The 14,614-nt window shown below is 47.4% G+C and overlaps 1 protein-coding gene across 1 annotated transcript in view; it reads right to left on the bottom strand.

The window, feature by feature from the left end:
• DNAI7 (dynein axonemal intermediate chain 7) overlaps positions 1 to 14,614 on the bottom strand; it is a 278,992-nt gene that overhangs the window by 122,006 nt on the left and 142,372 nt on the right. The gene's annotated exons all lie outside the window — the stretch shown is intronic.

The following is a 14,614-nucleotide window of genomic DNA, read 5'->3' as shown; positions in this document are numbered from 1 at the left end:
TAGGGTTTTTTCCAGGGAGTCTTCTCTTCTCCTGAGGTGGCCAAAGTCTTGGAGCCTCAGCTTCAGGATCTGTCCTTCCAGTGAGCGCTCAGGGCTGATTTCCTTCAGAATGGAGAGGTTTGATCTTCTTGCAGTCCATGGGACTCTCAAGAGTCTCCTCCAGCACCAGAATTCAAAAGCATCCATTCTTCGGCGACCAGCCTTCTTTATGGTCCAGCTCTCCCTTCCATACATCACTACTGGGAAAACCATAGCTTTAAGTATACGGACCTTGGTTGGCAAGGTGATGTCTCTGCTTTTTAAGATGCTGTCTAATAATATTAATTTTTTATTTATACCCCGCCCATCTGGCTGGGTTTCCCCAGCCACTCTGGGCGGCTTCCACCGAATATTAAAAATAATACAGCATCAGATATTAAAAACTTCCCTAAACAGGGCCGCCTTCAGTTGTCTTTTAAAAGTAAAATAGTTGTTTATTGCCTTGACATCTGCTGGGAGGGTGTTCCACAGGGCAGGCGCCACTACCGAGAAGGAGGGAGGGAACTGCCAGAAGGACCTCGGCGCTGGATCTCAGTGTCCGGGCTGGATGATGGGGGTGGAGACGCTCCTTCAGGTATACAGGACCGAGGCCGTTTAGGGCTTTAAAGTTCAGCACCAGCACTAGTGAAGAAGGAGAGAACCATTTGTGCCAACTTGAGCTCCTCAGAGGAAAGGTGAGATAAAAATGCCATTAATAAACAAATTTAAGATTAAATTAAGGAAACACCTGGTGGTTATTATGCTAATCTGCTGGTCAAACGTAGCCGCGAGAGTTTAAATGCCCACCAGGTGGCACTGCTGTACTCTGTGTTTGATACAGAAATCTGCAAAGCGATCTAGTTTGCCAGTTTCACCCCCAATTGTTCCCACACTTTCCTCTATTAAATTTCTTGTGCCTGGAAAGCCACTCTTTTGATATCTTTGCTCTGCTGTGCCACCTTTTGTCCTTGTTTCTGGATTTATTTTCCCCAGGCATTGTTAGGTTCAGGTGCCTTTCTGTGTGGGAAATCACAGTAGCGCCAGTTATCAAATACTTCTAAAGGCACGTGTTCCCTCACCCCTTTCTCTCAGATGCCTTGTTTGCACAGTACCTCCTGTTTAAGGAGAGATGAGGGTAGTGGTGGGCAGAGGCAGAGCTAGCTACTCTGGCACTCAGTGCTGTGCACCCGGGGGCGGGGCGAGTGTCCCAGGGTGTCACGGCCAGGTTCACGGGTGATCAAAGTCCCTGCTGGGGACATCGGGACCAGGGGCAAGATGGTGGGATGGGAGCAGGAACGGGGGCCCAGAAGCCAGGAGTCAGGAAGCCAAGGATCCGAGGGTCAGGAAGCAAGGAGTCACGAAGTCAGGGGTCTGAGGATCAAGAAGCAGGGATTCAAGATTCAAGGAGCAGGAAGCAAGAAGCCACACACAGCAAGGCAAGAAGCATGTTGCTGTGGCAAAGAGCCGAAGGGAAATGCTGACCTTATATCCCTTCCCAACTCTTGCCACCAGGTGTTGTGAGTTACCAATTGGCCTCACCTGTGAGGCCACTCCTTGCCTCTTCAGAACAAACTTAGGAAGGCCCCAGTCCTGCAAAGTCCTATTGGCCACAGGGCCTGGCTCCTGCACGCACTCCTGACACAGGGGGCAGGGCGAGGGGAGCAGGGGGAGCGTCTCAGGGGGGCTCCACCAGCGGTGAGCATCGCAGGGGGCAAGATGCCTGGGGGGGGGTGGAGCGAGCCGCCCATGGCGGGCTGCTTCCTAGGCAGGGTGGGAACCACTTTGCCAGCAGCCTTCCTCCCTTCCCTCTTCCTTTTGACAGCTCGGGGAGACTTCCCCGTCCCCCAGGAAGCAGCCTGGGAGTGGGGGGCAATGGCGCGCCGCCCACCCGCAACTCCCAAGCCTCCCCTGAGCTGTCAAAATGAAGGCAGAAGGGGGGAAGGCCACCAGCAAGGCTGTGCTGCTCCACCCCTTCCCTCGACGGCTCGGGGTAGGCTTGGGAGTCGCGGGCGGGTGGCACACCGAATGCCACCCCCCCTCAGTGATGACTCCCAGGGCAGACCAGCCCCACTGCCCCCCTTCCTCCGCCCCTGAGGGTGGGCAGCCAAGGGCAAGGAAAGCCTGCACAAGCTCACGCAACTGTGCAGCAGACGGAATTTTAGCATCCTCTGCTTCTCCCTCCTCCGTTGCACCGGGAGGCACAAGACGAGCTCATTGAAATCCTTGCAGTTTGCTACACCGGCATATACCCCTCGTAACCTCAAACGCTCCGAGGCAAAAAGGGTGGTCTGTTGCTTCGTTTCTGCATAATCGTGAGGATCAACAGCCATGCAGATGGATTCAGGAAAACGTTCAGTGCGGGTGCTATTCCCAACATGTGGCATTTTCTTTTAAGTCCAACTCATACAAGCCCCAAATCATCCTCTGGAGAAGCAATAGAAGTGAGGAGCCTGGAAATTTAGGGCAGAGGGTGTTCAGTAGAATTCCAACCCACATAAACAAACAAACAGTTGTTGTTGTTGTTGTTGTTGTTGTTGTTGTTGTTGTTGTTGTTGTTGTTGTTGTTGTTGTTGTTGTTGTGTTTCTACCCCACCTTTCCTTCAAGGAGCCTCAAGCTGACACTGTTATGTACTGAAGTTCTCACCCTGGGCCAGCAGGGGGATACCGTAGATAGTTTTCACTCAGGTCCACATATGCAAATAAGGTATTGAAAGTAACGTTCAGTGATTGGATAGTTACAGAAAGTTGTTACAGTTGCGTTGTACTGGAGCTCTATATAAGCAGGCTGGCTGAACCCTTCAGTTCAGTTCTGTTCTGGTCTGTGAATAAACAAGAGCTGTTTGAAGAATCTCTGTGCCGTCTGATATGTTCACCCACAACTTAACAGACACACAAGCTGACCTCTCAGTTTTCCTCCTCACAACAACCCTGTGAGGTAAACTAGGCCAAGAGACAGCAATGGGCCCAAGGCCACTCGCCAAACCCCATGGCTGAGTGGGGATTTGAAATCTGTTGATGGATTTTCGCCACATGTGGTTATATTCAGCCTTAGACTGACTCACGAGAGTACACCCATTTTGTTCATCGGTTTACTTGTTGCCTTTCAATCCCAACTCCCCCCCCCCAAAGAGCTTAAAGCAGCACATCTGGCTCTTCACCCCCCCCCCCAATTGAATCCTCACTACAACCCTGTGAGGTAGTTTAAGCTACGAGGCAGTGACAGGGTAAAAACCTGGTGGGTTGATAGACGGGAAGGAAGCGCATTTGCCAAGGCCACACTGGAGAGTAAAGATACACCTGCTGTTTTCATGGTCCTAATGCAGGCATCCCCAAACTTGGCCCTCCAGATGTTTTGGGACTACAGTTCCCATCTTCCCTGACCACTGGTCCTGTTAGCTAGGGTTGATGGGAGTTGTAGTCCGAAAACATCTGGAGGGCCGAATTTGGGGATGCCTGCCCTAATGTCATACAGAGCAGTTGGTACGACCCCCTTAGAGGAGACAAAGGAACTCCATTTTCTCTTTCGGTACAGAGTTGTGCTGTTATTTAAGGCAAAAGTCCAGAAATATCTTCTGCTGCCGTCCACAACGCATCCAAATTGTTCCACATATGATCCTGCAATTCCCTTTCCACCGTGTCGCCGCCGCCGTTCAAAACTTTTAAAATATGTCTCATTTATATCTAGATGCTAGGATAGAGGTGATAAGGAAAACAGTAAAAAAAGGAAGATACAATGAGAAGTAAAGGAGGTGTTGTGGGATTGGTGGAAGTCAATGTTTGTTTTTCTTTTTAGTGTTTATATTATTTTCTTGTAAGATTTGGATTTGTGTTGTTTTTTCGCATGCTTGTTTTTGTGTTTTGTGTATTGTTATTTTTCGGGGGTTTTGTTGTTGTTGTTGTGTGGGAAATATTAATAAAAGTTATTATCTTAAATAAATACATACATACATACATACATACGTCTCAAGGAACCAAGTCAGAGGATTGGTCTGTCTAGCTCAGTATTGTGGACTATTTCTGGCAGCATATCTCCAGAGGCCACACCCTGCAATGTTGGGTGCAACTCAGTGCCTCTGCCCCCAATTGTTACTATTTTACAATTATAATATTATTGTATAGTCTTGGGAAGTTGCCTAATCGTAGAAGGGTTTGGCTATCATGGAGGGACCCTGCGCTTTGGAATTTGTCATTACGCTACTGTATAGCACTGAGCTGCAAAAGATGTGAGCTGTACCATTTTTATAACTGTTCCTCTCCTTTTGCAAACCAGCCTGCACGTCGAAGCCTTGTTCCTCTGCAAGTTAATCGATAGATAGATATTTAATAGCCTTGTAAATAATTAGCGGCTGACTAGCGATTCTTGACGGATGGCTCCAGGCAAGCTTTGAAAATGTAAATAACTATTAGGTTATTATTTAACGAGATGGACAATAAAAGCAATTAAGCGGCTAAACGAAGTGCCGTTTCAGGAGGGACTGGCTCAGAGTCAGCGCTGCTTCCCTTCATTATGTTAATGAAGAGTGTACAAAATTCCTAGTTGTTCAGAGCATAAAGAAAGTAAAGGTAAAGGACCCCTGACAGTTAAGTCCAGTCACTAACGACTCTGGGGTTGCAGCGCTCATCTCGCTTTACTGGCCAAGGGAGCTGACGTTTGTCCACAGACAGTTTTTCCGGGTCATGTGGCCAGCATGACTAAGCCACTTCTGGCGAAACCAGAGCAGTGCACGGAAATGCCGTTGACCTTCCCGCTGGAGTGGTACCTATTTATCTACTTGCACTTTGACGTGCTTTCGAACTGCTGGGTTGGCAGGAGCTGGGACCAAGCAATGGGAGCTCACCCTGTCGCAGGGATTTAAACCGCAGACCTTCTGATCAGAAAGTCCTAGGCTCTGTGGTTTAACCCACAGCGCCACCCGCATCCCGTTCGGAGCATTATTTTATTTTAGTCCATCTAGCCCAGTATTATCTACACTGGCTGGCAACAGCTCTCCGGGGTTTTGGATGAGGGAGCCTTTCCCAGCCATATGTGGAGATGCTGGACCCCTGGAACCTGGAGAGCTGCTGTCAGTCAGAGTAGACAATTCTACATGGCAATTTCCTATGAAACTTAAAAGCCCCTCTTTTTCCAACAGCCCTCCACTCAACCTGAAACCCCCCGGCAAGCTGTTTTGCATGGGTTTTGAGGGGAGAGCAGCCTTGTTAGGGGCCAGCTGGATACTTGTAGGAGAGGAAGAATATGATTTAAGAGCAAAGGAGGCACTCTGTTCGCAAGTCACAAATTCTAGGGAGGAACAAGGCTACAAATAATGTCAGCAGTTTGGGCTTACCTGGATGGGGGATAGAGAAGGATGTGTCAATATTTGGCTAGAGATGGGGGGGGGAGTTTTGATTCAGTTCACATTTAAAGTTGAGCCTTCCTAATCCACATTTTTGGAAGCAACATGCAAGCTGAAACCCGGCCACCTTTCAAAATTTGCGCCTCCCCAAATTTTGCAATGCAGTTTCCCCTGAATTTTGCAAAAATGCAGTAAAAGTGTGCAGAGAAGTGCAGGCATGTGGAAACAGCATAGTAAAGAAAAGGAAAAAGAACTGTATGAGAGAAAACCAGTCTGCAAAAATGTGGATATTTGGCAAGGCCAAATAAGAAAAGAAAAGAAAAAAGTCTGTTGGAAGAAATTCTCACTAAAACACCAATGAAGATTTATGGGGGGTTTCAAACTGCAGAACTGAAGTTCAGACTGGAGAGACGAGAAGCCAAAATGGTCAAGTTCAGCCATCCACAGTTGCTCCTCCACCAATTTTTGCTCCTGGCACTCAGCCCCTGGAAAGCTGCCTGGAAGGGAATCTGTGTGGCTGCAGGTTGGAAGACTTCCTTTGCCACTCCTCAACGGTTATCTCCTGTTTTGGGGGGGAGAGCTCAGCAGCTTCACTGAATCTCCATCTCAGGAATCAAACCAAGCTCAGCTCTGTTCTGAAACACCTAGAGACCTATGCCCTCATTCCGAAATGAAATGCAGATTGTAAACACACAGCCTGGGCCATTTGTGAATGATGTTATTGTACACCAAGCATGCTGGCTCTATAAGAACAGATTTAAAAAACGATTAGGGGCTCTGCCTCCAGGGTTAGGCCTCATGGAGAAACCACAGTCACCGCAAAATTAATGCACCTTCACAGATTAAGCAACGAAACCTAAAGAGTGTTTGAATGAAGAGTGTATTCTGGAAGGTTTTGAGGGAGGGGTCTCTACATCCCCCACCCCAGTAAATTAAATTAAAGTAACTTTTTCTACACTATTCTACACATTTCCATCCTCCTGCCTGTTAGAATCCCATATAATGACTTCTTTCCCATGGTTTTTGCACAACTTTGCTACCTGGAGGAGGCAGCCAACAAGTAACAGGTTGAGCCAATGTGCCACAAATCAAACCCAAAATATGACAGGATAAACTCCTATACCTCTTTATCTGGCCCTCGGGAGCCTCCCCAAGGCCGGATTATCCTCCTAAACCACACTCCTCAACAAGTTCGCTTTACATCTTCCTTGAATGTTTCTGCCTGGCTAGAATGTGTCCAGGAACTCTGATAAATGTTTTTTGTTCCCTGGATGGAGGATGGAGATGAATGTGTGATGGACGTGTGATGATGTGTCGAAACTCCCACTTTACGAAGATAAATCTTACCACTGCATGTGGCCCCCAGAAATTTGCTCAGAAGCAAATGTGGCCCTCAGGAGCAAAAAGTGCTGCACCCATGTCGGGTGTTGGCTTTGCCAACCAAAGCCCACCCGCTGAGCAGAGAATGGCATGTACAAAAATACACAGAAGGATACAATAGAATGCTATGAAATCAACCAGTAAGCAAAACAGCTATAAAACAGCACAGCCAAAAACCCCTGCCAAGCTAGCGGATTAAAAGGTGCTCTCACCCACTCTGCATGCAGTACACTCAAGGGCCAGGATTCTCTGGTGGGAGAGAATAATTGTTAAACCAAGCAGGTCCTTAAGGTGTGGTGGTTACACCTTAAGATGCAGGGAGGCATCTTAACCCAAGACCCTCCAGATGTTGTAGGACTCCAACTCCCATCAGCCCTAGCCAGGATGACCAATGGTCAGGGACGATGGGAGTTGCAATATCTGGGCATCACGCTGCCATGCAGAGACCATATGACCTATTTGGCCTATTTTCTCTCTAGTCTTTTGGCTGCAAAGCTCTAAGTTCTGACTCGGTTCCACGAGTGCAATTATTGACAGGCAAGGCCTATTGAGTTATTTGGGGTTTACTTCCAAGTGCAGCAGTCCGGGAAATCAGATAGCAGTCTGGGAAATGCTCACAACAATAGTTAAGATTGCTAAGCGTTACATGAGTCAACAGTGCGACGCAGCAGCAAAAAAGGCTAATGCAAGTTCTAGGCTGCATCAACAGATGTCTATGTTGGTGTTTTGCAACTTTGACCTGTTGCAGGACCTTAGCCAGACCTTAGCAGAGCATATGCAGAGTTCCAGAAAGCAATCAGTTGCAGGCAGGAAGGACGAAGCAGGAACAAAACGCTGCTACTAGTAACTTCGTTTCTTAGATGTGTTTATTATTTACAGCAGACTCTACAAGTTACTATATACAAGAAAAGATACACGGATCTTAACTAGCTCTCTCTCAACAAACTCTAAACGACTCTCAGAACACCACACTGACCAACAAACTATCCAGTCAGTAAGGTCATAAGTCACCATGCCTGTGTGAGACTTCAACCAATGGTAAAGCTGTATCCAGGGTCCCATATCTCCAGGCAGATAACTCCTCTCTGCTCAGTCATCCTTGGCTGTTGGCCAACTCTTAATTGACTCTGTGTGAAGCTGCACAGAATGGTACATACTCAGAAAAACCCAACAGTCTAGTGTCCAGGTTAAGGGAAGTAATAGTACTGCTTTATTCTGCCTTGGGCAGACCACACCTGGAATACTGTGCCCATTTCTGGGTGCCACAATTTAAGAAGGATGCTGACAAGCTGGAACGTGTACAGAGGAGGGCAACCGAGATGATCAAGGGTCTGGAAACCAAGCCTTATGAGGAACGGTTGAGGGAGTTGGGTATGCTTAGCTTGGAAAAGAGGAGACTGAGAGGAGATACGATAGCCATCTTCAAATATCTGAAGGGCTGTCACATGGAAGAGGGAACATGATTGTTTCCTCCAGCTCCTGAGGGCAGGACTCGAACCAATGGCTTCAAGTTACAAGAAAGAAGATTCTGACTAAACATTCGGGAAAACTTTCTGACAGTAATTGTCAGGTATACTTCAGGTATACTGGACGGCCTCAGTCCAGTATACCTGAAGGAGCGTCTACACCACCATCGTTCTGCCCGGACGCTGAGGTCCAGCGCCGAGGGCCTTCTGGCAGTTCCCTCACTGTGAGAAGTGAGGTTACAGGGAACCAGGCAGAGGGCCTTCTCGGTAGTGGCACCCTCCCTGTGGAACGCCCTCCCTTCAAATGTGAAGGAAATAAGCAGCTATCTTTTTTTAAAAAGACATCTGAAGGCAGCCCTGTTTAGGGAAGCTTTTAATGTTTAACAGGTTACTGTATTTTGGTGTTCTGTTGGAAGCTGCCCAGAGTGGCTGGGGAAACCCAGCCAGATGGGCGGGGTATAAATAAATTATTATTATTATTATTATTATTATTATTACAGTAAGAGCTGTTTGGCAGTGGAACAGTCTCCCTCGACAGCTGGTGGACTCTCCTTCCTTGGAAGCTTTTAAGCAGAGGTTGGATGGCCATCTGTCATGGATGCTTTAGCTGAGATTCCTGCCTTGCAGGGGGTTGGACTAGATGACCCTCAGGGTCATCGCTGGGATATGGAGGGGAAACACAATGATCAGATTCTTCTCAGTCCTCCTTAATATGGATCCAAGTTTAAGACAAAAGCTCTTGAAAGAGCAAAAAGCCTGATGTCCAATAACTAATCAAATTATCCGTGTTTCCATTGTAAATATATGTTGCACAGTGGCGGAGCGTGTCATATTTCAGAGGAGAACTTTGTAATTTACCAGGAAGAATTGCCACCGTTCCACCAGCGATCAATAGCCCTGGCTCCGTAATTGAATGGTGATTGATTTAGCTCGTAATACGTTATGGTAATGCGGCCTCTCTAAATGGCAAAGTCAGGCTGCGGCCATCATTAAAATGTAGCCGCAGGCTAAATTCATGAAACTGCGAGGAAGCGGTTTGATCCAAGACAGATAGAAGGCAGGAGCCGAGCTGATTAGCATGCAAGCGCAGGCCTTTCGAAAAGCTGAAAAGTTTCTAGTCAGGCTTCAGCAATTCTTACAGAGGTTAATGACATGCAGTGTATGTGTCCACTGAATTCTTGTCCACAACACACATTTAAATAATAATAAATTATTATTTATACACCGAATATAAATACAGTAAAAACATTTTTTAAAAAGCAAAAAAAAAAACAAAACACAAAAACCCCCCTAAAAACAACACCACCACCAAACAAACAGTTGATTGAAATATAAATTAGAATACAGTTTAAAATGCAGCTTTAAATGCAGCCTCGTTTTAGTGGTAGCGCATAGATCAAAGCTCATAAGGGGAGAAAACGTCAAATATTCACCGGGGCCAACTATCCATGCTGGTCCAACATGGGCCAGCAAAAAGCCACTTTCGCAATCATGGGTTCCCCCAAAGAATCCTGGGTGGGTACCGTAGTTTGTTAAGGGTGAGGAAAGTTATTGGGAGACTCCTCACAGAGCTACAACTCTCAGCACCCTGAGAACTATAGTTCCCAGGAATCTTTGGCGGGCTTGGGGAGCCATGACAGTTAAGGTGGCATGAGAGCAACTCAAATATATGGTGTGAATGTGGCCCTTTTCTCCACCTCTCCGTCACCCCAATCAGCAGGCCTGAAATATACTCGGAGTTGAGTGTTGATTTCATGCTCTTTATTTCAGCTCATGGTCAACAGTGAGTGAGTTTCCCCCCCAAAACCTCCGGCTATATTTACATTATTTACGCAATGGGCCCTGCATGATTGGCTGATTCACTTTCTCCTGGAGCTGGATTGGGCGGCTCCTGCAGACCAATCAAGTTGCTGCCTTCTAGAATCCTACCTGCCTATTGTTCTGAGATCCAAGCTCAGTACATAACAAGGCCTGTTTCACATGATCTGGGAGCATAGGCGCTGACTCCATGGGGCTTGAGGGGGCTCGAGCCCCCTCAAAAAAATTTTTTGGGGGGGCTCAGCCCCCCCAATAATCTCGGGCGCCGGGGGCGGGGGCTCCTGCCTCGCTGCTTCGCAGCACCACCGCCACTGCCAAGGCACTGCCGGGGGGAATTTCCTTCCTCCTGGCGGTTTCAGCCCCCGCGAGAACAGGGGAATCCTGACTGGCCACACCTCCCAGCCAGCCAATCGGCTGGCTGGGGGGCGTGGCTTGCCCTATTTAGGGCCGGAGCCACTTTATTTGCATATTCATGAGCTTATTTATTATTCATGAGCTTTCCCGGGCCCCCCCCCCAATATTTTTTATAAGTCCGCGTCCCTGTCTGGGAGCTATGCCTTTATTAACCATATGGCATCGCCATGCACTCAGACATCATCTCTGGGGTGTAGAGAGAGGCGAGTGTTCAAGACAGGGAGAAATGTAAAGTATTGCACTTGGGCAAAAAAAAAATGAGAGGCACAAATACAAGATGGGGGCCACCTGGCTTGAGAGCAGTACATGTGAAAAGGATCTAGGAGTCTTGGTTGACCACAAACTTGACATGAGCCAACAGTGTGACGCGGCAGCTAAAAAAGCCAATGCAATTCTGGGCTGCATCAATAGGAGTATAGCATCTAGATCAAGGGAAGTAATAGTGCCAGTGTATTCTGCTCTGGTCAGACCTCACCTGGAGTACTGTGTCCAGTTCTGGGGACCACAGTTCAAGAAGGACACTGACAAACTGGAACGTGTCCAGAGGAGGGCAACCAAAATGGTCAAAGGCCTGGAAATGATGCCTTATGAGGAACGGCTAAGGGAGCTGGACATGTTTAGCCTGGAGAAGAGGAGGTTAAGGGGTGATATGATAGCCATGTTCAAATATATTAAAGGATGTCATATAGAGGAGGGAGAAAGGTTGTTTTCTGCTGCTCCAGAGAAGCGGGCACGGAGCAATGGATCCAAACTACAAGAAAGAAGATTCCACCTAAACATTAGGAAGAACTTCCTGACAGTAAGAGCTGTTTGACAGTGGAATTTGCTGCCAAGGAGTGTGGTGGAGTCTCCTACTTTGGAGGTCTTTAAGCAGAGGCTTGACAACCATATGTCAGGAGTGCTCTGATGGTGTTTCCTGCTTGGCAGGGGGTTGGACTCGATGGCCCTTGTGGTCTCTTCCAACTCTATGATTCTATGATTCTATGATTCTAAGACCTTGTGCCGTTCTATAGTTTCTCACTCAGCCTCTTGTGCAATATCTGAGACTGGATGCCTTGAGTCAAATCTTATATGTCCAGCTCCATGAAGGCTGGTGGAAATTAACACCTGCTAATTTACTTCACAGTTTGTTATGCATGTCCTCAAACCTCAGAGAATTATTATTATTATTATTATTATTATTATTATTATTATTATTATCATCATCATCATCATCATTAAAATTTATAAATAACCTGATCGAAAGGTGTTCTGTTTGCTGCCTTCTTTTTTCAAAAAAAGGAGGGGACAATGGATATACAGTGGTACCTTGGTAGTTGAATGCCTTAGTTGTCAAACAAATCAGCTCCCAAATGCCGCACACCTGGAAGTGAGCGTTCCAGTTTGTGAATGTTTTTTGGAAGCTGAACATCCGACACGGCTCCCACGGCTTCCGATTGGCTGCAGGAAGCTGTGCCTTGGTTTCCAAACCTTTTCAGGAGTTGAACGGATTAAATTTGAGAACCAAGGTACGACTGTACAGCATTGCTTCTAAAGGACTAAAACAAAAGAAAATACAAACAAATCGAAACAAAACTGATACCCTCCCCCCAACTGTTTCCCTCTCCAAGCCAGACCTAATCACCTGCAATTTGATTAAGCATAATCTGATCTGCACCTTCTTAGTTTCAATTCAATAAGCAGCAATTAGCAAAATACACACACATACACACCAAGGACCGTGGCTATTATTTTCCTTCCTTTCTTTCAAGTCCTGCTCAGTCCTATGCCTGCCTACTCAGAATTACACCCCAGATTCCAATGGGGCTTACTCCCAACTAGGTAGGTAGCTAGGGGTCACCAATTTTGGGGGGGGGGGAAATATTCAGGAATTTTATATCCTAGAGAAGCTGTTGGCAAGCTCTGGAACTGTGGAAGTGAAGTGAAATATGCACACAATGATTGCTATAAAGATCAGAATATCATTCCCCGGGTTAAGGGGGCTGAGGATCAGAAATTGATCCCTGATGGGGCACACATGGGTCTCAAACTCTGCCACTTTGACTTACCCACAATGACTTGAGAAGAAGGTGTAACTGGGTAGGTGGATAGCTCCGTTGGTTAGATAGAGGTGCTCACAATGTCAGTGTTGCAGGTTCAATCCCCGTAAGGGACAGCTGCATATTCCTACTGATATAGAAAAAATAGGGGTGGTTGCCTTTCTCTGCCCAAGGGATTGGGTCCCCTAGGTCCACAATCAGCCAGAGATGGATGGATGGAGGAAGGATGCAGTGAAAGCAAGGTAGGTCTTTATTTTTCTGTTGCGACAGAGTTCCCTCCTCTCCTTGCAAGGAGGCAAGAGAGACCCAGAACCCAGAAGAAACATCTTTTTTTAATTAAGGGTTTGCATTTTGGCATGGAGAAGGAGAACATCCTCTCTACAAACAGTCACATAAGGTGGGGTTACTGTGGCGCAGGCAGGCCCAGGCGTGATATACCTGAGGATTTAACAAGCTTTACACAGTTTCAGACATGGTTTACACGGTTTACATGAGCATCTGATAAAATAATCAGGATGCTCATCAGACATCCCACAATGCAGAGCATCTGGGCAAACGATGACAATTAATACCAAGGTGGTTCATAGATATGGGAGATGAATTCCTTCAGGAACTTCCCCCAATTGCTATCTGCCTACATCTTCTCAGGCAAGGGGGATTAAGGAAATATTGAGAGTCTTTAGGAGAGCTAAAATGGCTTTTGGATTGCTCTCCTGTACTATTTTAGATATATGGTTTATATCCTTATGCATGTGTGTTTACCTTGTGCATTTATCAACATTTATTACATATTTAAGACCTTATAATAAATAATAATAATTTTTTATTTATACCCCGCCCTTCCCGGTTCGAAAACCGGGCTCAGGGCGGCTAACAACAAATTTAAAACACATTAAGACACTTAATTATAAAAACAGCATAAAATACGGTATAAAAACATGAATAACAATAAAATTCAAATATCAAAAATCAATTAGATAATGCCCAGGGCTAGCTGGCTGAATTGGTCCTACTTGGGCCAGCGAGGAGGCCAGGGGAGAATTATCTGTGGGGTCTCAGAGCGGGTGATCTTCATAAAAGGGGAGGGAAGAGAAGGGAAATAAAAGATCAGGCTGAATTCAAATTAAAGGCCGGGCAGAATAGCTCTGTCTTACAGGTCCGACAGAAGGAGGTTAAATCCTGAAGGGCCCTGGTCTCATGGGACAGAGCATTCCACCAGGTCGGAGCCATCACTGAGAAGGCCCTGGCCCTGGTGGAGGACAGTCTGACTTCCTTAGGACGCGGGTCCTTTAAACTGTGGTTATTCATGGACCTCAAGGTCCTCTGCGGGGCAAACCAGGAGAGGAGGTCCCGTACGATTCCTATAGAACTGCTTTGCAGAGGGGTGGACTGGATGACCCTCAGATTCCCTTCCAACTCTATGATCAGGGACGTCTTTACCATTGGGCGTAGTGGTACGGCGAGCCAGGGCGCCAAGCAGTGGAGGGTGCCAGGCGGAGAGTCCGGGGAGGAGAGAGCGGGGAGGTAAGCGAGGCGGAGCGGGGGCTTGGTGCCTGTGTGTCTCCAGTGCCCGTCGGAGGCAGGAAGGCTCTGGGTGCTTTCCCACAGTCCGGAGCTTTCTCAGCAGGCTCCGCAACACACCACCTCCTTGGCTGCGTAGTGTGTGCTTGCATCCCAATCTCCACACATAATAAACGTGACTCTACCACCGCTCCCCCTGTCCACTCTACTTCGAAAGATCCCTGCGCTCGAGGCTACACACTGCTGCCCCCCGTGCACCTCCCTCCTTCTGCACCGCCTTGCACGGAGCCTGTCTCCTCCTGCTGCCCCCACCACCTCAGCACTTCTTCACATAAACCACGTTTCCTTCCCCTGGCCAATCCCCTCCCAGTCAGGATGGATGGTGGCTAACATATTGAGGTTGAATCCCGACAAGACAGAAGTACGATTTTGGGGGGACAGGAGGCGGGCGGGTGTGGAGGATTCCCTGGTCCTGAATGGGGTAACTGTGCCCCTGAAGGACCAGGTGCGCAGCCTGGGAGTCATTTTGGACTCATAGCTGTCCATGGAGGCGCAGGTCAATTCTGTGTACAGGGCAGCTGTTTATCAGCTCCATCTGGAACACAGACTGAGACCCTACCTG

This window comes from Podarcis bocagei, assembly GCF_964188305.1.
Source record: "Podarcis bocagei genome assembly, chromosome: 10".
Taxonomy (NCBI): Eukaryota; Metazoa; Chordata; class Lepidosauria; order Squamata; family Lacertidae; genus Podarcis; species Podarcis bocagei.
Note: the sequence above shows the minus strand (reverse complement) of the source record. Positions and strands in the feature narration are given on the sequence as shown.